Genomic DNA, 23,467 nt, shown 5'->3' with positions numbered 1-23,467 from the left:
GCGACTCTAAAAATGCAACAGCTCAAGAAAGGAGACCAAGCTGGGTCACAGCAGCATGTTCCTGGCACCTGGTCACTGTGCTAGGTCCGAGGCTGAAAATGAGATTCAACCAATGCATCATAGGCCCTGAGAGCGAACCTGAACCGGCATCCCATCGCCTCACCCTTGCATAAGCCACAAGAAACTTCTTGAAGCAACCAAAGGCCTCTCCGAATGAGAGGACTATCAGGACTACAGATCTGAGGAATAAAGATGCCACGCTAAGAGCCCCCGACCTATGCCAGAGCCAGCTCCTTCCTGTCAAGGCACTGGCCTTGGCAGAAGCCCCACTCCAGATTAATTTTATGCCAACAGAACCCAAACAAATGGCTCCTGACTGTCATGCTCCACAAAGTTCTCAGGCTTAAAGAGGAGTTGGGGAGGGGGTGGCAAACAATAGGGAAGTGTTCAGATAAGCAATCGTATAGCCAATATTTCATCGGATGAAATAGTATACGGCCATTTCAAATGATGTTTTAAAACCAGACAGTTTCATTATAAATGCTAATTGCGCAGCATTACATGAAAAAGCTATATACAAAAGGGCATAATCAGTAAGATCACAACTATTTTTAAAAAATCTATGCACATAAAAAAAGAACAGAAGGAAATACAATCAAATGTTATGAGTGGCAGTTTTTAAATGATCAAAATGGTCATTTTGTGTTAGAAGTTAAGCAGTTTCCATTTTTTCTTTCATGAACATGTAAAGTACACAGGGGCAAGAAGAGCACATTCTGACTGAACTCAGCATGTCTGAGAAGTCGGGGTGAAGACCTGCTGTGATGGCAAACACCCTACCCTCCCCCCCCCGGCCTCCCACAGCAGTGAGACGGAACAGACACAGCTGCAAATCCAGAGGCCTCTGGACAAGCAAGCCAGCGGGGTACCCTTCCCAAGGGGCCGAAATGCTCCAGGGAACACAGCAAAAAGCCCATCAGCCCTGAAAGTGCTCTACAGGATTTGGGGGGAAGACACCAAAGTGAAACACAGCCCAGTCAGGTGCCCTGCCCCAGGCAGAGGCAGAAGACAGCTGCCACGGCGGGGTTCAGTGTCCCTCAGAGACTCCAAGCAGATGAGGATTCCTGCCCACGACACCCCCACGTCCAGCACAAGGGTAGAAAGGAGACTGGCTTCGCCATATGGGGCTCAGGGACCTCTTGGGAATGTCAGTGGGAGGGAGAATGGCAGGTCCCTAAGCCATGTGCAAATGTGAAGATTTCAAGGGAAGGAACTGTGCCAGCTGTCTCTAAAAGAAAACTAATTACAGAGGCTGAACAAGGCTGGTGCTGCAGGCAGAGACCCTCCCGGGGTCCCGCAGCCACCCAGCGGCCTGTGCCTGTGCCTGTGCCTGTGCCAGTGCCAGTGCCTGTGCCTGTGCCAGTGCCTGTGCCTGTGCCTGTGCCTGTGCCAGTGCCTGTGCCTGTGCCTGTGCCTGTGCCTGTGCGTGGCTGCCAGTGCCTGTGCCTATGCCTGTGCCTGTGCCTGTGCCAGTGCCTGTGCCTGTGCCTGTGCCTGTGCCTGTGCCAGTGCCTGTGCCTGTGCCTGTGCCTGTGCCTGTGCCTGTGCGTGGCTGCCAGTGCCTGTGCCTGTGCCTGTGCCTGTGCCTGTGCCAGTGCCTGTGCCTGTGCCAGTGCCTGTGCGTGGCTGCCAGTGCCTGTGCCTGTGCCTGTGCCTGTGCCTGTGCCAGTGCCTGTGCCTGTGCCTGTGCGTGGCTGCCAGTGCCTGTGCCTGTGCCTGTGCCTGTGCCTGTGCCTGTGCCTGTGCCTGTGCCTGTGCCAGTGCCTGTGCCTGTGCCTGTGCCTGTGCCTGTGCCTGTGCGTGGCTGCCTGTGCCTGTGCATGGTTGCCTGTGCCTGTGCCTGTGCCTGTGCGTGGCTGCCAGTGCCTGTGCCTGTGCCTGTGCCAGTGCCTGTGCCTGTGCCTGTGCCAGTGCCTGTGCCTGTGCCTGTGCCTGTGCCTGTGCGTGGCTGCCTGTGGCTGGCCCAGAGGCGCGAGCAGGAATCTGGTTGGGGCTGCAGGCCTGTCGCCTCCCCGAGCTGGGCAGGGAAGCCTGGGTCCACAAAGCAGCTTCCACAGTCCTGCTTACTGAGAAGTCTGCAGCATACAGTCAGGAGGCCTGTATCCTGTGCCAGGCTGGGAGACACTGGAATGTGGACAGGACTAGAAATTTCCTTCTCTGGAAACTCTAAAGACCTAAGCATCTGGAATAGTTCAACACTAAAATGAAAAGAAAAAAAAAAATGATGTCCTTGTCCCTGGAAGCCGGGGAAGGGGCACAGAGAGATTGAAAATGCAAGTTCTCAGGGGTCCCTCACTCAGAGCTCAGGACAAGGAGCTCAAGTTCACCAACACTGATGGGGTCCCTCTTGGATGCCCTCCTGCTGCCAGCATTTCTGCTGTGACACTGGGGAGACCTGAAAAAGGCCCACACTCATGAAGCCAAGGAGGCAGGAAGGGCCTGGGAGACGGACAGAGTCTGTTCGCCGTTCTGCGGCTTCCTGGCTGAGGGGCTGGGGCCAGTCCCCCGCTCCTCTGAGTGAGGTGAAATGGCATCCATCCCAGCTACTGCACGAAAAACGTCTGCAGAGAAATGCATGGGACAGCCCTTCTACAAACGATCCAATTCTAAACAAATGGAAGGTGTCACTATGATTAGTGGGGTGTCATTATGATTAGTGGGGTGTCATTATAAAGTGGGAGCACTTTGCTTCCCTTTCATGACAACATGCAAATGAGAAGCAGAAGCAGACGAGCACACTCTTTTTTTTTTCCCAAACCATTCACTCGGCCACTCTAAAACAGGGTTCGCTGAGGCTGCCTCAGGGACGTATGAAATGGGGCTCAGAGGCTGCGGGCCACACGGGGCCTGCAGAGCTGGAGAGAGAGGAGCAGCTCGGGAGGGAAAGGGGGGGAAATAGGAGTAAACAAAACCAAGGAAACCAGGGGAGAAGGAAGAGGGTTAGAACTGCGATTCCACCCTCCTGGGAATGAGCCGGCATCCCTGAGAAAGAGGCCGAGATGAAAGGGAGGCGCCGCCGGGGAAACAGGCCGTGAGAACAGAAGGGCAATTGTTCCCGGGACCGACGGGCACTGCACGCAGCAGCCGCCAGCACTGCCGCTTTGTGCCTTAATGTAATTAAGGGTCCGGTGGGGGCCAATGTTTGGGATCCTTTAACTCCCTGCCATTCTCGCACAACAGCTGAGCCGGGGCTGTAACTGGGAGCGGCCCTGGGTCTCCGGCAGCTCGGCTAAGAGGGGGCAGCAAGGGGCAGGAGGCCGGGGCAGCGGGAGGCAAAGCCCTCATTCCAGGCCTGCGAGGGAGAGGCACTTCCTCCTGGGCACTGTCCCCAGGCGTTCCCTGAAGCCCTGCCACTGCCTTGACCCCAGTTAACACGCCCACTAATTGCTGGGGTTGCAGAGAACCAGAAAGCCTGAGGAGCAAGAGCCAGAGTTAATTAAGGAGCGAGAAAAAAAAAGTCTGCTTCTCAGTTTTTCATTTCCCTCCTCCCCACACGCGATGGGTTGGGCGTCTAGTTTCAGGGAAGCTCCGGAGGCAGGGATCTCCAAGCCGGGAGCCAAAACCAACAACAGCACAAGGAAATTACTGAACAGGAGCAGCTGGAACTAGAGGGCTCCTAGGAGCCTTGCTCCACAGCTCTCCAACCCTCCAAATTTCCCAGAGGTACACTTAAGGGGTCCACTCCCTACCCATCCAAAGGAAAGCCTCACATTCTCAGAGGGCAATGGTATGTTCTGTAGGCTAAACAATAATTCAATGTAAGCATCTGACAAATATGACCTCATCTAATCTCACAACTACCCTGTGAGGAAGGTACTGTTCTTATCTCCACTTTACAGATGGGGAGACTGAAGCTTAGATGAGATAAGTACTTACCCAAGGTCAGCAAGCTAGCCAGTAGCAGAGAACTGATTCAGACCCCTGGCACCCAGACTCCAAAGCCTGTGCATTGAACCTCTACCATGCTGAGGGTCACTCAGATATTCCAGTAACCCAGAAACAGCCATTTGGAGCTTACAACCTGATAGAAGGTTCTCAGCCAAGGGTCCTTGAGGTTTTGATGAGATCCATGGACTCTCCTCCCCCAAGATCAAATGTACAATTTAATGTGTTTGTGTGTGCATGCATGTTTCAAGGTGCAAGGAAGATGTCACAGTTCTCTTTCGATTATCAAAGAGGTCTGGGACCCAAAAAGAGGTTAAGAACCATGACCCAATAAGGTTTGCCAAGTTGACTCTAGAACACAGACTTTCTGATATGAGTCCTCTGCTGTTTCACTTCACCTCCTTGCTTTGAAGAAACAGCCAAGAGAGCAGCCTGAATTTCTCCAGAAAGGGAGGACATGCTGGCAGTTTAGAATTCGGCAACTTGGCACTAAAAACCCACCCAACCTGCTTGGAAAAGGGTACTAGGAGATCCACTGCTGGGGAGAAGAGGGAAAGGGTTAACAGCTGGGCCCTACAGGATAAAAGGGATTTCCTACACAGTGTTTATTACTTCTTTGCATCACTTAAAAACAAGTTCCAACATTGTCCCAATTCTGATCCTGGATTTTGCTGGGCTCCACATAGAGAAAAATTCATTACCAGCAGCCCAAACAATCAGAAATTAACAGGGTGGGAGAAAGTTATCTTCCAAATTAACTTCTAACAGTTTTAAAAACTACTGTCTGTCTTAAAACAAAGGTATCCCTTAACTGGGACCACTGTCCTCATTTTCAGATGCTCCAAGACAGGAAACAACAGCGGTGGTGCTGCTGCCCACATTTGACAGCTGGCATTATCAAGAGCACGTTCTGTGCACTGGGCTCCGTGCTTTATCCACATTTATCTCATTTAATCTTCACCTCACCCCTAGGAGGCAGGGTCATTATTATCTCCAACTTCCAGATGACAAAATTAAAGCTCAGAGAAGTTAAACAGCTGCCCAAGAACACACAGCAAGTAAGTGACAGAACCAGGATTCAAGCCCCTGTCTACCTGACCCCAAACAATGGGGCTCTAGAACAGGATCACCAACAGCGAGCCTACAGACCATCCACACACCGTTAGTTATGGGTCCTTCAAGTGCAGAAAAAGAAAGTAAGGATTTAGAGATGTTTCTAGCAATTTGACATTGCTATAGCATCTGAGCACGTGACCATGGACTGACTTTCTCTTTGAACAGAGTATGATAGACCAGTTAAGTCATTGTCTCTCTTGTGCAGACTGCTCATGCTCACTGGGAACATACATGAAAATTTGTCCCCGAATGAATGAAAAAAGCCACCTGTCCTTCACTTTAGGTAGTTTGAGAAGCACTGTTCTAAAGGACTCTGCAAAGACAGGCACTTTTGACACTTAGATGAGGCCTCCAGCATGCAGTTTTCTAGCCCAGTGCTTCTCAGACTAAAATGTATACCCAAACTGCCTTGTGGGCCTGAGATCTTGTTAAAATGCAGACTGCCGCGGGCCTGAGACTTTCCATTTCTAACCCAATGAGGTTGGCATGGCTGGTCTGGGACCAGACTTGGAGGAGCAAGGCTCTAACTAGACAAACGCACTGGGGCAAATGAGGCCAGATGAGGCCAGTGCCAGAAAGTCTGCCTGACAAAGCCAGCCAGAGCCCAGCAAAAGGGCCCAAGAGCAGGCTCACCACTCAGGACTGGCTGCAAGGAGGGCAGAAGGCCTTGCGTGGGATTGGGCTCAGCTCACTGGCAGCCCTACCAACACACCTTTCCCCACTCCAGCCTGAGCCTGGGAGATCCAAGGGCCCTTTTTTCCTGAGTGAAGAAACAGGAGCCCTTTCTGTCCCAAGGGCTTGACAGAAGGCAGAGAAAAGCAGCTCAGAAACATCTGCAAACATTCAGAGGAATCTACCTATAGCCATACCCGAGAAGAGATGTTCTGTGCATCCGCCTTGACTGCTCACGCCAGACTGCAGAGGGATCTCGGACAGTGATGCCCTGGGAGGATTACTACGCACATGCTGGCAGAGCACTTTTCAATTCTTAAAAAAAGTGACTGCTAAGAAATCTAACTAAGAGCTAGAAGCCTCTGAGGAAAGGGCATAATGTGGGTCACTCCAGGGAGGCAGAAATCGCCCCTTGGTGGCCACTCCTGCAGCCAGAAAGGGCCATAAGCAACTTGCCTCCCAAAGGGGACAGTTCCCACTTCCCTCAGGGAACCCTCAGGTTACCTGTCCTGTTCTCTGAAAATTCTTGACAGTAGAGATCTTCCTCCTTATTACCAAGCTTGGTCTTTCCTAATTCAACTTACTGGCACAAGGACTGAAAGACTATATACTTATTAAAGAGGCAATCACTAGTAAAAGCCCTGGATCTCCTGCTCATTCAGGGAGTTCACTCATCCATTCATTTCTGAAGCAAGCGCCAGGCACCATCAGGAGGTGGGCATACAGCATGGACTCAGAGGCCGAGGGCCCTTCCTCCCCCTTCTCTCAGGAGCAGGGAATGCATGACAGAAGGGACAACTGCCTGTACCTGGAGCCAAAGGGAAAGTGAGTTCACACTTGCACTGACTTAGGGTAGGTTGGCCCCAGGGTGGGCGGACTGGGCGTTTGAAGTTGATGGTACTTGACGGGCTCCTTCACTAGACTCACACAAAGTGAAGAAAGTTCTGAGGGTTACTGACATATGCAGCAAACACAGTCAGAGGGGCTTGACATCCCAACCAAAAGTGTCTGGACAAGATGCCTGCCCAACTCCAGGGAGTATCAGGCTAAGAGCCTCCTCTGGGTCTCGGCTGACTCTCGTGAAACTATGAACCTCTTTCTCCTTTTGCAAAAACCAAATCACAGCCTCCTACCTCCAAACCCTGCCATGTGCTATTTCCCTATATGATGACCCCACCCTGCTCCTCTCTGCCCAACCATGTCCTTCCCTTTTCTGGAATTGTGCTTAAGGCAATTCTCCAGGTACTGAAACGGGGTTCCTCAACCTTGGGCACGATTGACATTTGAGGCCAGGTAATTCCTGTCTTGGGGGTTGTCCTGTCTATTGGAAGATGTTTAGCATCATCCCTGGTATCTACTCCCAACTGCCAGTAGAGACACTCTCCCAGTTGCGACAACCAAAAATGTCTCCAGACAGTGCCAATGTCTCCAGGGGAACAAAACTGTCCCCATTTGGGAACACTGCACTAGAGGGATGGCCCACAACCCTGGCTGCACACGAGAAATACCTGGGGAGCTTATAAAACTCACCCATGCCTGGGCAACACCCCACACACATTCTGATTCTGATCTAACAAGCAAACAAAAATGTCTGTCACTTAAAAAATCTCTAATGTTCTTTTAACGCGTTGACTGGGTCATCCAGAATCTCTCCAGAAGCATGAACTATATCTTCTATTTTTCCTCTCCCCATAAAGTTCCAGACAGAGCTCCATGAGGCTCCTCTTATTTTATGATAATCAGAAAAGTCTGGAAAGTTACTGAGCCTCCCTCGCCCCTACTTCTGATGAAGAAGCCACTTTAAATAGCCCAAATTCACAGCATATGACAAGGAATAATTTGCAAGCTTGCAAACTTCCAAAGGAGAGGGGGACAGAAGAGATGGGGGGCCATGAGAACCTAGCCACCCAATTTTGGTCCTGGCGTCCAACCTCTGAATGAGACTCCCTTCAGGCTCTCCCTTGGGTGGGAGGAAACTGCCCAGTAGCCAGGGTAGCAGCCACGAGTACTCAAGTTTATGGGGCCCCACCCCTCCTGACCAGAATGGAAGGCGTGAGGCTGGGGGTCAGTAGCAGTGGTAGAAACTCCAGCCCACCGAACTGGCCGCTGCCGGTTTCCGCAGGGTGGCAGCGATTTGCGAGTACACGCAGGCTGCCCGGAATCAGCTCCTTTCCGAGCCGAGGGTCTAGGATCTTTTCCCACGCCGCCCTTAAGAATCCGCAGGAGGCTGACTGAGAGAGGCCTGGCCAACCTTTACAGATGTAGCCAGGCCTGTATCCTGCCACCGCTCCTCCCCACACCCGAGGCTGCCCCCACCGGCCACCTCTTCGAGGAATGCAGTGTCCAGGGAGAAGATCTGGTTGCTAACCCCTATCTCCCCTAAGAAGCGGAAACGCATTCAGCGCTCACTCATTCAGTAACAAATAGACAACACCTGATAAGTGACCTAAGCGCTTAGAGAGCGGACGTGCCCTCCTTCCTGCTGCTTAGGATTGATGCTTAAAGACAAACTGGTGGGAGGGGACTCCAGGGACCACGCTTCCCCAGACGCAGCAAAGGCTATTCAAGCTCCCAAGTCAGCTTTCTCACTAAAACTCACCGGCTAACACATAAGAATGCAAATGGCCACTGCGGTTACATTACATTTAATGACTGATTTAGAGTTTTTTTCTGAGATTATACTTGTTTGATCTTCACTGCCAACAGGCTGAGGAAGCCCGAAAGAGCTGCTTCAGGTGGCCTGGCCAGCTTGCTGAGATCAGCCTAGGGCACGGAGGCCTTCCATGCTGAGGTGGCCAGCGGGATAGAGATTTTTTTCAAGCTTCCTTCCCTCCCTCCCTCCCTCCCTCCCTCTGTTACACACATACACACACCCCGTTGCCTAGAGACTGAACACATTCCTGAAGCTTACTCTTCTTTTCATTCTGTAGGAGCCGGCACTTTGGAAACCCGCCTCCAGGAAATGTGCCTGAGGCAGGGGAGAGAAGGAGAACCCAGAGTGACATTTCCTCACCACGGGCCCTCCCCCTCCCTGCTGCCCTCCCTTTCCTCCCCAGGTCTGAAAGCTGCAGCAGGCTGGCACTGAAGGGCTCCCACAGGGAACAAGGCCCCGTTTGAAAGCTGTGTTTACCCCAGCCCAGGCCAGGGGTTGCCATGGCCACCGGCCACTTTGGCAGCCCAGAGCAGGCCTTGGGCCAGAAACCTGCCCTGACCTCCTTCTAGGGGACCCTACTGCCCCCCCCAAACCCCTTTCCTGAACCCCGCTGCTGCTGGAAATGCTGATACTTTTTCTTTTTTATTATGTCCCTTATTTTATTTTTAAAATGTATCCATTGGGGTGATACTGGTTAATAAGATTACATAGGTTTCAGGTGCACAGTTCTATCATCCATCATCTATATGCTGTATTGTTAGAAACGCTGGTTTTCATCAAGTCCTCGGCTGCAAACAGAATCCTGAAGGGAACGAAAGAAGACAAAAGCTCCTTCCAGGGCAGTCCACTCGGCTCCCCAGAAAAAGGCCAGCGACTTGGCCCGGCTGCTGCCCCTGAGCCTGGAGAGAAGTGGCTGGCCGGCTACACCCGCCTCCCTCGAGGCCCTGCCTCCTCGCCCGACCCTTCCGGCTGCTAATCGCGATGACTTATTTATGTAATTCATTATCGCCGTGTCCCGGAGCCAAGCAGGCCAGGCGAGACCTCAGCAGGGGAGGGAGGACTGGAGGAGCCCTCCCCAACCACCACCAGCAGTCCAAGGACAAAGGGGGAGCACCAGGCCTGACAGCGTCTCCCCTGCTGGCCCCACATTCCTCCCTTGTCCCTTCCCCCAGGAGAAGTCAGAGGGACCTGAGCCTCTAAATAATTCAGCCCTCAAATTGTTCTGTGGTCAGGCGGGTTCCTTCATTTCTTTTTTAACTCTCCAGGCTCTGCAGTTTCACAATGGGAAGTACTTGAATCCCAAACCTGGACCTGGTCTTAGACCCTGAGCCTCCCAAGCTCCTAGCCCAGGGCTGAGGTGAAGGAGCCACTAAACTTCTAGGTTTCCACAGTCATCCAGTTTCAACAAATTGCTAGGCCCCACCCACGATGGCTGGGAAACACATGAGGCAGTGGGAGCGGAGCCTCAGTCACGCCAGGGACCGTGTCTGCACCACATTACTGGCTGAACTGAATGAATAGAAAGCCCCCAGGGCAGCCTGCTAGACTTACCTCTCTGTGAGCAGTCTGCCCCGCCTCCAGCTCCCTAGCCTCTCTCAGGCCTCTTCTTGCACCCCCACCCAGCCCTATGCAGCCTTCCTATTCATTCTAACTCTTCCAGAGCCCGGGCACACGCCATGACTGCACAGCTGTAGGGCCCTGGAACTGGCCGGCTTTGCCTTTTATTAATAATCTGATTACTAACTAGCTGATATTTTATTGAGCACTCGTTTCATGTAATCCTCACAATAACCATATGAGGTAGGTACTACAAATATCCTCATTTCACAAGTGAGGAAACCGAGGCTGAAGGAAGTTAAGGAATTCCCCCAGGTCATTAGCAAGTAAAGAACAAGGATTCAGACCCAGCTGTCTAATTCCAGACTTGGGCCTTAATCCCCACATTACACAGATACAGGCATATGCCGCACTCACAGAATCTTCAAAGAGCAGAACTAACTAAGCCCAGAGAGGTAAAGTGACTTGCCCATATTCACACAGCCAGCCGGGGCAGTCAGTTGGGCAAGGATCAAAATGCCATAATCAGGGCTAGAATCCTTTCCGCATCACACAGTTCCAACTACAGAAGCACCCACATTCACCCAAGTGAGAGCAGACTCAAGGTTCTCTTTTACAATGTAATGGTCTAATGGCCTCTAAACCTAGCTTGACCATTGGTAATGTCCCCATGCTAGTCCTGCCCACTCTCTCAGGTCCCTGCTCCATGACCTTCCAACAAGCGGCTCCCCTGCCTCCACCAAGATTTTTAATTTCTCTCACACAGCGTTATAATCTCTGCCATCCCCTTTTTAGGGCTGTGCAACCTCCAAGACTCCTAAAGAGAAATCCTTCACCACCATGCCAGCTCACATCTATGCAGCACTTTACGGTTCTCAAAGCTTTCTTACAGGTGTTATCCAATCAACTGGAGGTAAGCCTGGCATCTATTTCCTGACTGCCTCCAGCCCCATCCACAGGGGAAGGCCCCCCCAAGCCATGGTGGTACTGTGTCCTCCAGGCTACAGCTGACTGGGCCAGCAGGGGACAGCTGACACAAATGGGCCAATCAGGTTCTTTCCCCAGGAATCTGAATCAAGGTTCTGAGATACATTCTGTCTGGAATGAGGTGGGTGTAGTTGGGAACTGACTCCATGACATCTGGCACACACCTACAGAAGCAGTGGCACCCTGCGGCTCTAGGCATTCAGGGGGCAACCCATATTTCCTGCCCTTGATTCCTCCATTCCCCTGTGGCTTCAAACAGCTCAAGCCGGTTTTTGTCACTTGCAATGAGTAGAATCTGAACTAAAAGATGGGTTGGATTATTACCCGCCTTTTATAGATGATGAAAGAGGCCCACAGAGGTGAAGTGATTAAATGAATGCCACATGACCGACACGCCACCATGGAGAGCTTAAATCCCTGCCGTGTGGCTTTCCTTCAGTGCCATCTCAGGCCTGCTTCCCTGGAACAGTGGCAGCTGTTCCCTTCTTGTAAGTGTGAAAACGTGGTAACCGAGGATAAGGGATTAGGCCAGAGGTGCTCCAAAGGACTAAAGGCAGAGACAGAAAAACAAAACCCTCTCCTCGAAACCATGAAGACGGCCCATTGCCTCTCTACATGTCCCAGTCTCCCTGCAGTTAAGCTGGAGCCCTGTGATTAGTGCTGGCCAATGAAATGAAAATGGAAGTAACAGGTGTCAGTTCCTGGCCAAGGCCGTCAAAAGCCAGGGCTGCTTCCATCTCTCCCTTCCCCTCCCGTGGTAACCTCGAAGGCCCCATATTCCAGATGGTGTGGCTACAGGTAGAGGAGGACGGCCTCACCCACATCAGACTTTCCATGAGCGTAAATATAATCCAGGATGTGTCAAGCCACTGGGATGTCGGGATCTGACTATGAACACAGCATAGTCCACCCCTCCTGACTGCAGCGGGCCGATTACTCAACCTGGGCCCTCCAGCACATTGCCCTGGTCCACAGGATGCTACATTTGTTTGTTTAACATTCAATTATTTAACAAATATTTCTAGAGCACCAATGCCAGATGCTGTAATGGGTACAGCCAAGAGCACAAGAGTAAAAAATACCCAGTCCCTTCCCTTACGAAGCTCCCTATCTGATGACACCCAGGCATGACTTTCGGCCTAAAAGGAACAGTTGTACAGGCGTGAAAGAAGGACCTCCCACCCCACCACTGGCTAAATTAAGGCCAGAGAAAAGGTAAGCTGCCAGGAGGCAAAGACAGCTTGTCTCAGTGAATCCAGGAGGGTGGCAGCCAAGAGTGAATTCATACCGGGCTTTCACACCCTGGGCTCTACCAGCTCCCCTCCTGCCAGCCTCATGGCCACACACAAGTGTTTCCCTTGCCCTGGGCACAGAACAGAGGAGAGAAGGCATCGAGGAGGAGTCATCAAGAGAGCAGGTAACTGGTAGAAAACAAAGCAGGAAAAGGCACAGCTCAGCTGCCTCACCCTCCTCTGCAGAAGTATCCCCCCAGGAATCACCACCCTGCTCAATTTATTTTAGCCCCCAAAGTCCCCAACAACTGAGCTTCACTTCCCTTACCCCACATAGTTAAAGACCAACCAGAAAAAGTATCAGTCTGTCAGGCGCTGGTGTCTGGCTACACCTCCTTTAGGCCAAAAGCCAGATGAGAACTTAAGCAGGCAGGGTTGCCATATACAGTTGTGTGGTCTGCTCACTGCACAAGGTGCCCATCTGAAGGGGTGAATGGGGCTGGAATCCAGCCTATGCTCTGCTTACCAAGCTGTGTACCCAGGAGAAAGGGTCCCTTCTTCTCATTCCAACACAGATGTCTGCTGTAGGCCGTTGCCACAGAAGCACTGGAGCTGGGGCTTCCCCATAGGAAGTGAAGTTTGGGGATGTGTGCACCGGCATTTATTATACTAGCCTCTCTACTTCTGTGTATGTTTGAAATGTTTCACAATAAAAGGTTAAATTAAAAAAATTTTTAAATCTCACCCTGTAAGTGGCTGTGTTACTTGGATAAGTTACAGGTGGCCCTCTAATAACACTGTCATTTTGTTATAATGTTGATGAGATGCTGGAGGAACATAACCTTGTTTATATCAATTAGCCTATGGGAGAATTGGTCTCGTTATATGCTGTTTTGTCACAGTTCCAAGAACTTATCGACGACGTTAAGTGAGGACTTATTGTACTTTTCCCCGTAGCCCTCAGTCTCAGTTCCCACAGCTCAAAAGCCAATCATCCCTGGCTCACAAGGTTGGCATAAAGACTCAATTCAAGTAAGTGAAATGCTTGACACAGAGTAAGTCCTCTTACAAATGGGAGCTATTAACCGTAGCTGCTGCTGCTGACTGGGGGCAGGAAGGAAATCGAGGCAAAATAGGGGGCACAGGGGCATTGCTGAGAAAAGCAAACACTCTGGGAAATGTATGCCAAGAAGCCAGTGAGAGTCTGAAAACACAACCACCCTATTAATGTGCCTGCATCGGGCTTCCACGGGGCTGGGCGGATGGAAGGAGTTTTCTTGCAATCCCTCCCTCCGAGGCTGACTTTACATTCCTCTGGGGACCCCAGTCTCAGCTCAGAATCCAAATTAAGGTCCACAGAAAGGTCACAAAGAGTGGCTCAGAAAAGGATGTGCTCCCCAGCCTCCAGGCAAACTCAGAGAACAAGACAACTGGTGGGTGGGGCCCGGCAGGCAGGAGGCACACCCTCCTGGAAGGCTCCTTTCCGAGTCCTAGCAGTGAACCAGAGGTCCCCAAAATGTCCCAGGGGTCAAGCATTAGCACAGGGAGGGCCCCTACCGACTTCACTGGTCAGAATATGAGTAGCCATTCACACCCCTTAAGGTCAATAGCTATTTTTGAATTGCCTACTTTTACGTAATAAATTTTTATGTGAATGTCTTCAAAATTATCACTGCTGTGTGTGAATTTCCCCAGTGGTTTGTTATTAGAAAATGACACTTGTACCCCCTATTCATTTCCCCTTTAAGGTTCATGCCCCGAGCCTGACAAGGATGGAGAGGGCTGAGGCTGGCAGTGACAGGGAGCTGGGAACCATTCCCAAAGCCCCTGGAGGGACCTCACCCTTGGCTCGAACCACCAAGGCCCTGCGTGTCCGCCTGGCCTCTGCCCCGGGAGACCGACACAGAAGGCTTCTGGTATCAGTCAAATGCCACCTCACTCGCTCACTCTCTCCTTTCTTTTTTCTTTTCCAGGATGATTCATTCTCTTTTTGAGCCGACTCAAAAGAACGAGGGAAGTCACCCAAGTTCCCAATCCCCTCTCCGTGGCCCATCGCCATCCTCACTTCATAGAAAGGCAATAACAGAAATTCCACTAAAAAGGCCCACCCTTCACCTTTCCATTCATGCCTTAAGAATGCACCGTGCTTGGCAGTTTTCTAAGTTTCTAAAGCTGCCACAGCTGAGGGCTGCTTTGGGATTTAAAGACAGGCTTCCAAACAAAATGCGACAGGAGAGGAAAGAGACACGTGGCCCTTCAATCCGCAGACGGCGCAATCCCTCAAAGCAGACAGTAAAAACTCACCCAGAAAATGCCCTTCTCTGTCCCTGCTGGCTCTCTTCAGCTCTGTCCCAAACTTAGAAACAGCTGTTTCCCTATAACTCCAAAAAAAGCTCTCATATGCTCCATCTCTTCATTCCTTCCAACACTGTGATCTGTACACTTAATCTACCTCCAGGCTCAGCTTATCCCTCCCTCAGCTCATGTAAGAAGAGGAACAGTCCTAGAGTAAGTCCAACACTACGATGTTACAAAGCCCTCTCATCAACTCCCTGTACGGACTCAGCAGCCTGGCCATCTGAGTTTGGATCCCAGCTCCTCAACTCACTAGTTGTGTGGCCTTGGGCGAGTTGACTTAACCCTCTGCATCTCAGACTCCTGAAAATGTAAAGTGGTGATAATACCATAGTCAGAGGGTTGAATAAATAAATTAATACTCTTAAAATGCTTAGAAAGGTTCCCGGCATGCAGTAAACACAGAATAGATGTTATCTATTATTATTAGACTATCAGGACAATCCTGTGCATGGGGGGTGATTGTTATCAGCTTTATTTAACTGATGTGTTCAACAGCCACTTTTTTTTTTTTTTAATTTTTTTTTTTTAATATATCTTTATTGATTTCAGAGAGAGGAAGGGAGAGGGAGAGAGAGATAGAAACATCAATGATGAGAGAGTCACTGATCGGCTGCAGCCCGCAACCCGGGCATGTGCCCTGACTGGGAATCGAACCCTGATCGCCTGGATCCTAGGTCAATGCTTAACCACTGAGCCACGCCCGGTCGGGCCAACAGCCACTTCTTATTGTGTGTATAATAATAGATTAACCTCAAGAAAAGTACAAATTAGGAAGTTAAGTAATCCGTTCAGAATGACACAGTCCATACGTGTCTGAGCTGAGACCAGACCTCTGGTCTTGAACTTCCACATCGCAACACACAAATTTCACACTTGAAAACGCTCCACCCCCTCTGACATGGAAATTTGAGCAGTCCCATGGATCAGCTTAAAAAACAGATTTCAATTCTGTAACCTCCAGAGAGTGGCAGTCTCTCAAGGGAGTGCTGCAGGATTTGCCAAACAAAATTAATTTCCATTTGTTTTCAGGTTCCAAGAAAATAGACCAACGTGGCCTTACAGGAGAGGGTGCCACAGCATCCAAGGTGTCAAAAGACCCCACAGGGCTGAGGATCACACCGACTTCAACAATGTTTCAGACTAAAAGGGCTCCCTGGGGAGGCTCCTAGGCTGTCAGCGGTTTGCGAGAAAGGTCAGTGCAGATCATTTGGAAGCACATAGTGCAGGCATGGCCTGAGACTCGTGGACTTCTGCCAAGCCCATATTTTTTTTAAAACATGCACTGTCTTCACCCTTGACAAATAGCAGCCAGGCTACAGAAATATTTCCATTACACCCAAAAGCCTGCATGCCACCACTGAAGCGGACATTACCAATTTGAAAAGAACTCCTCAATAAAAACATCTAAAGACACCCCAACCTTTCCAGCAGAGGTAGCCAATCTGGCATTTAGGAAAGTTCCAAACACTAGTAAATGATATTTGTGGAAGCAAATGATTTGGTACACATACGACCTCATGCCCAAAGTTTAATTATATCTAATAAATGGATTAAGCCCATCTTCTAGCTCTATTATGAACATTCATTAGACGATTTCGGCCCTGTCTGGGTAGCTCAGTTGGTTGGAGTGTCACCCTGATAGGCCAAGGTTGCAGGTTCGATCCCCGGTCTGGGCACATACAAGGATTAACCAGTGAGTGCATAAACAAGTGGAACTGCAAATCGGTGTTTCTCTCTCTAAAAATCAATCAATAAAAAAATTTTTTAAAAGATTTCTACACAAGCACTTTCATAAATGCTCTTCATATATTTCAAGACTGTGATGAAATCACTTCATGGCCATGCTGGAGAGAACGAGGAATAAAGAGTCTAGCGTTGTAGCCCTGGCTCTAGCACTCACTAGCCACGTGATTTCACGAAATAGTAATAAAACAGTAACAATAATAGCAGCAGCACTTAACATTTATTGAGGACTTATAATATGCCAAACATTGTGCTCAGGGTTTTATAAATATTGAATCCTCATTAGCAACCATTAGGGACTATTATTACTCCCATTGCATGGATCAGGAAACTCAGAATCAGAGAGATTGAGTACCTGCCCCAAGAACACAGCAGTAACTAGCAGAGCCAGATTCAGACACAAGAGACCTGACTTGGTGCTCTTAACCACATACCATAGGTCTTTTCAAGGTGCTAAACTCAGGACCCAGGACCACAAATCCCTCTAGGAGCCGTCTGGATCATCTTCGAAATCCTTTCCGGCTTTAAAATTCAATGATTCTCTCTTTTAGAAATAAACTGGATTACGACTGTGAGGAATAAAATGGAGAGGTCCTCTCCCACTGCTAAGGTGGAATGAAACAGCTGTGTACGCCTCACCCAGATGCAGTCAGGGGAGGCAAAGTGCTGATTTTCTAAGATAATGATGCCCTGTGAAACAGACTGGCCCCAAACCATCTCGTGAAAAATGACGGCTTGAAGTTCTTAGAGGATGCACCGACTTGCAAAGGTCTGCAAGTTCTCAACTATCATGAGCGCTCAAGCCTTAATTTGACCTTTTTTTTGTTCTTTAAGGAAAGTCAATTGCAAGAAAAATTCTGCACAGTGCGGGAGTGTAGGCCTCGTGGCATACTTAACACTTTGCTTGCCTCTGGGGTCTACACCTGCTCACAGAAAATCCACCTCACCCAGGTCATCTGTGTTCTACAGCTTCCCTCTGTCCTCCTAGCCCATGGCTCAGTAGTCCTGTAACCGCACAGGGCTTTGTCACACGCACACCAGCTGACACCTTCCTGCGCTCCCTCCCTCGCCACCCAGCCCAGTCTCCAGACACACTCAGTGCGCTTCTTCCCCAGCTCCATCTCTGATTTATCTTCTTCCTCTCGCTGCTCAGCACAGGAGTTCCCTGCCCACCCACCTCGCCACTGGCTGACACAGCCAATGGTGAACGTCTCCCCCGGCTCACCCTCCTCGCACCCTCCCCAGCTCACTCTCAGCTCCTGGTACAGCCTGAAACCGAAACTAATCTCAGATCTGAACAAAGTGAAATCATTTCCTACGCCCGATCATCCTACATGACCACAGAGAATCTTTTCCTCAAAAGAGCTCCAGATCCAGTTTGCTGGTCACCCGAAGGAACAGAGCTCTGTAGGTGTCCCCCACCCAACCTAACGCTTCCTCAGTGAATGGGGGGGTGACAGGGTTACAGGAGGAAGCAAGAGGTCGTGCCACAGTGTTTTCTGCTGCTGCTTCTCTTCAATTTGCACAAGTCGATTTAAATTCACCCTGGGAACTGCAGTTCACCGCCCTATACATTAAACGCATTGTCCAGCATCAGTTCATATTTGGCTCATTCTTAATAAGAGTCTCTTCTGAGAGCAAGTCTCGTTCCCTCTCGAGATCTCTAGCCACCTTGCTGAAGGCAGCTATACCACATGCTTTTCCTAAATTTGAACAACGCCAGGAACAGGAGCAGCAGAAAACTAAAACAAAGAAAGCAAGTCAATATGAGTGAACAGGAGAGCAGCCCGTGAGGATCTTTCAAAGAACTGTACATTTGGGGAAAGATCCTAAGCTGTGTTTTGTTGATTACCTCACCCCCAGCACAATTTGGGGGGCCTTTCTCTGTTCCTGGGGGGCATATTATATAATGAGAACGCCTTTGGCTTAAGCAAAATGGAACTGGAAGGGTAAATGTACTGGCCCAACAAGTGGAGGCCAAAAGAGTAATAGCTTTTGGGTTGTCTGCTATTTTTCCTTTAACAAAGGTTACTGAGGGCCCCATATGTGCGCCAGAAGCTCTTCTAGGTGCTGGGACAGCAGGATGAAAAAGGTGACCTGCTAGCTCCAGCTGGGCTCACCATTCTCAGGAGCATCTGAGTAGGAGCTGACGCTTTCTCTAGTTTCAACAGCGAGGCAAACGGTCAGTGCCTACAGGTTTTCTGCAGCCGTCTTCACAAGGCTTGGTTGGGCTCCAGGGCTGCGGGCCACTCCAAGGAAGCATGCCCTCCCACCTGGATCAATGCAGGGCAACCCCGCACCCTTGTTGGGCAGTTATGGTTTGTGTCCTGGCTCACTAATTAATGGGTGAGCCGCTCAGTGCTACTGGGCCTTCTTCAGTCACTTCAATGGTACAATGAGTCGTTAGGCCGGATATCAGCAACCTTCTAGCTCAAAAATTCCATCTCCTTTGACCCTCCTATCACTGAGCTGACACAGACCTCTCGGGGCCTCTATTTCATCTTCCTGTCTCCAGATCAAACTTCTTAAACCACAAAGACTGGTTCCCATTTCTAAAGACCTTGGGGGAGGCCATTCCCCTCCGCTCCTATGAGTCACTGGTTCTCACATCCTATCTGGAACGCTGTCCTCGTACCTCACTGAGTCCTTCCTCCGCAGCTTGGATTCACTTGCCTGGTTCTGCTTCTAAGTACGCAAACAAGAGTGAATCACTGTTCTGAGCAGTAACTCTTACGAGATTTTTATTTCTTCTTCAGCATGTTCACTGCAGGCGTTCCAGGCGGTGACTATTAAAAACCACAAAGACATCAAGGAAGCCAACCACACTTCCCAGTTCCTGCCTTATCCTGGCAAAGGTATTGCAGGATCCAGAAAATGTGACCCTCAGTTCACTCCGAGTTCACAGAGTAGGGGAATAATAATGTCACAGCTCCATGGCCAGATCAAAACCCCGAAATAGCAGCTACCTTGACCCTCACTCAGCTCAAGGGTCCCTCTTCCAGGAAGCCTTCTCTGCCCCAACTCTTCTTCTGGATGACAAAGCGTGCCTTTCCTCAGTGCTCTGCCTCGCCGCAGCAGTCACCATGGCAACTGGAGTTCTAGGCTAAGGTATCTGTCTTCCCTACTAGACTGTAAGCATCCTGCAGGCAGGGGCCATGTCTTAGTGACCTTGTACTCAGGGACAGACTCCAGTAGGGTGTCTGGCACTTGGCCAGGGATTCTCAGTAGACTGTGCTAGCCTGAACCTTCCAGACATGTTCCAATGATGCTTGAACATTGGCAGCCTGTCAAGCGGAGCACAAAACCCCTCCAATTCGCCCCCCCCCACCTCCCTTCACCTGCCCCCAGCTCAGTAGGAGTCTCTCTGAGAATTTCTCTAAGGATGTAAACTCTGTAGCCTGGGCCTCTTAGGTTCAAATTCTGGCTCTGACACTTTCTAGCCATGTGATCTTGGGCAAGTTATTTAGCCTCTTATGTCTCAGTTTCTTTGATGAATAGAGATAATATCTCATACGGTCTTGTGAGGATTAAATGAGCTGATCCATGAGAAGCATTTGGAACAGGGTCTGACCCATAGCAAGTGCTCAGTGAGTATTGGAGTTATTATTTCCCAAGCCTCTTACTTCACAAAACCCAGCCAGTCACCCCCTGCGGCTGCCACTCTTGCCTATATATTGCCCCCCCACTGGAGTCTCTTCCTCCAAGACCAATGTCAGCATTAGCATAAAAAGTCATTCCCTCCTCCTCACTGATTATGACCCTCCCCCAACCCACCTCCACTAGCTTATAAGGCAAATTCTCCAAAGAGAAGGGAGAAAGAAGAGCTGGTTCCACAGCAGGGCTACAAATGCTGAGTCATCCTGAACCCAACTACGCTTCTCTATGCATCGCCCTTGACATTTCAGCTCCCCAGCTCCCTACTGTGCCGTGCCCTCTGCTCTCTGCTCATAATTTAAGAGCCTCACCCCACCCATCCCACCCCCCCAAAAGCCAGCCTCAGCCTCTACAGTTTTTACCAAAGATTTTCCTCGACAATAAGGAGCCCCAGAACATTAGCACCATGTGCAGAAATAATAATAATGATGTCTACTCTAAAAATGTTTACTCTTGCCCTGGCCGGTTTGGTTCAGTGGTTAGAGCGTCGGGTCGCGAACTAAAGGGTCCCAGGTTCTATTCCCGCCAAGGGCATGTACCTCGGTTGCAGGCTCGATCCCGGCCCTGGTCGTGGCACATTCGGGAGGCAACCAATCAATGTGTCTCTCTCACATCAATGTTTCTTTCTCTCTCTCTCTCCCTTCCACTCTCTCTCTGAAAAGCAATGGAAAAAATATCCTTGGGTAAGAGAGAGACACATCAGTTGGTTGCCTCCCGCTCTGCCTGGGGCTGGAGAGAACCTGTAACTGAGGTATGTGCCCTTGGTCAAAATCAAACCCGGGAACCTTCGATCTGCAGGCCAACACTCTTAACCACTGAACCAAACCGGCTAGGGCTAGTCAATAATATTTTGATAACTATATATAGTGTCAGGTGGGTGCAAGACTTACTGGAGGACCACTAACTTTGTAAGTTATACAGATGTTTAATCACTATGTTGTACCTGAAATTAATATAATATTATATGTCAACTGTAATGAAAAACAGATACAATTTTTTTAAAGGAATGCTTACTCTTTGTCTGGAACACATGTTAGATCTCCTTTAACTCTTTTTAGAGCTGAGAAACTGAGGCACTTACAAAGTCATAGAGTAGGATGGAGAGTTGGGATCCTGACTGGGGATGTGTAACTTCAGATCCTAGACTCTAAACCACTAAGCTATGTGGAAATGGGCACAAAGCGGCCGGATTGCCTCCTAGGGGTGGAGGCTGGACCGATGGAACTAGAACTTTTTTATCCTACCAATCATTCCTCAAAGACACTTGGTGCCACCGTAACAAAAATGAAATGGCCACATTTTATGAAAAGGCCCTGTTACCATATTTACCATTATGACCCGCTTTAAAGATAAGAGCAATGGTTGCATCGTGAGGAGTCCCTGTATTGCTCTGACACAGCAGGGGAACTTACTGGGAGGCTGGAAGCGGAGGGGAATCAGAGAAGTGCTGAGTCAGCCGACACAAACCAGCATCCTGAACTCACCAAACTGTGGCAGCCAGGGCAGCAGACAGACAAGTCCTGTCCACTGAAGAATGTGAATCTTTAGTCACTGCCACAGGGCCCTAATATCCCACCAAGACAACTTCCAAGTTACAAGGCAGCGACCGCTGGATCAAAGCATCTCCAGGGTCCTCTATGACTGTCACTTCCCATAAGCGTAAGAGCCAACAAAATAGAGGCATCACCTCCTCCAGGCCACCTCATATAGTCGGAGGTGATCCCGGTGTGACTCCCAGCTTCCTGCCTCCAACGCTCTAGAATACTCCTATGCTGCTTATTGCCAGGATGGAAATAATCCATCAGAGTGAATGTAGAAAGCTCTGAAGGAAGAAACATACGTGAGTGCTACTATATGCCGAACACTGTGCTTGCTATGTAAACAAAGAAAAGTCCCCATGAGCTACCACTGTCTGGGGGCACTTGAGCCTAAGAAGGGCTTCTCAATACCAAGGCAAAGATGTTGCAGATGGCAGACTCTACCAAAGGCTCTTCCAGATCCCCAGTAAGTGTAGGTGTCAAAAACTCCTGAGCAGCAGCCAGAGCACAGTTAGCATGGGCTGAGAAGCAAAAGGCAGGCCAGGCATCCTTAGGGATGCACTGGGGATGGTGACAGCCAAGATCTTCTCCAACCCCCACGTGCCTTTTAAAGTCCAAAGGGATCTAAGGAACCTACAATACCTAGACCCTGGTCTTAGACAACTCTACCCAAAGCCTCCTCAAGAGGAGGAGAGTCTTTCATATTGAAACTCTCCACCGAAGCACCTTCTCCCACCTCAACCCTTTTCTCCCCAAGAATGAGCTGGGGCTCTTCAAGCACCTGACTCCTATACACAGCTGAAGCATCAGGATAACCATCCCTCACTTTATCCCGTATTTACCTCTAATTCAAAGGCCTTGTGGCCCCGGCCCAGTGCCCAGAGCCTTCCCACCACGTAGAAAGCAAAATCAGCCGCTGGAGAAATACCACCATCTGTCCCATCCTCTGGCTAGCTGTAGGGAGCTGGAATCTGGTCCAGAGGTTACAGGTCTCCACAGCCCAAAGTGGTATCAGAAGGTCATGAGAAAAGACCTGAGAGGTCTACTCTTCATACCCTAGGATTATTCACTGACCGATTATTCACTAAGGGAACTATTCTGAATGGCCTAAGCTGGACCACAAGCTCTAGATCAGGGGTCTTCATAGGATCCCAGTTCCAAGGGGTATAGTAACCCCCGATACTGCATATAGAACATGTCCCTGCACATGTGCATGTTTTGGGAGGAAGGAAGGAATTAAGAGTTTTTATCTGATTCTCAAAGGGGCCCAGGACCCCAACCTCTGGCCCCAAGTTTTCCCCTATACATCTTATCCCTAGGCCATCCTAGCTATCCAAGGTCACTCTCCTATTCAAGGACCTGCCCAGGCCTGCGGCACCATTCCTGTGCCCTTGTCTCCTGCTCCTTCCAGCTGCAGAAAATGGACAAGGGGTTTCAAATCCAACCCTCCTGCCCACAGCCTCCAGCTTCTGGGTGACCTGAACCAGGTTTCTCTCTCCATCGCCAGCCTCCACTCAAACTGAGGTCCCAACAGCATCGACCCCCAACAGCAGAGAGGGCTGGATTTCACACTTTAATCCCATAGGGGCCAAATCTCATGGTAAGATGACTTCCTCCATGAGAGAGTTCCTGGTGCCCCTCACCTTCTTTGGGCACATCTAGCTAACTCCACCCAGGCTGTAAAGATGAGCATGCTTGGCAAAGAAAAAAAATGAAAGGCCAGAGAATCTTCATGGGTCCTTTCTCTCAGGCCAGGTGGTTCAGGGTGAGGTGTGGCAGGATAACCAACAAGGCAGCTTGCTCCCGGTACCCCATCACCCAGCATCTTTGGTGATGCTCCTGCCTGTGGGTCAGGTGGAAGGTGAGATGGTCTTCCTGTATCCTGTATCACCTCTAGTACATCTTATTTCTAAACTCCCAGTCATTCCCTTCACACTCCACTCTCACCAAAAAAAAAAAAAAAAAAAATCTAAAACCTCTCTCCCCTTAAAACAAACACCTCTCCAGGAATT

General features: G+C 49.9%; 1 protein-coding gene across 1 annotated transcript in view; it reads right to left on the bottom strand.

Moving 5' to 3' along the window:
• Nucleotides 1-23,467, bottom strand: part of CUEDC1 (CUE domain containing 1) — a 75,266-nt gene that overhangs the window by 50,902 nt on the left and 897 nt on the right. The window lies entirely within an intron of this gene.

This window comes from Miniopterus schreibersii, assembly GCF_964146895.1.
Source record: "Miniopterus schreibersii genome assembly, chromosome: 16".
NCBI classification, from domain to species: Eukaryota; Metazoa; Chordata; class Mammalia; order Chiroptera; family Miniopteridae; genus Miniopterus; species Miniopterus schreibersii.
The sequence above is the reverse complement of the archived record's forward strand: the minus strand, read 5'-3'. Positions and strand labels throughout refer to the sequence as shown.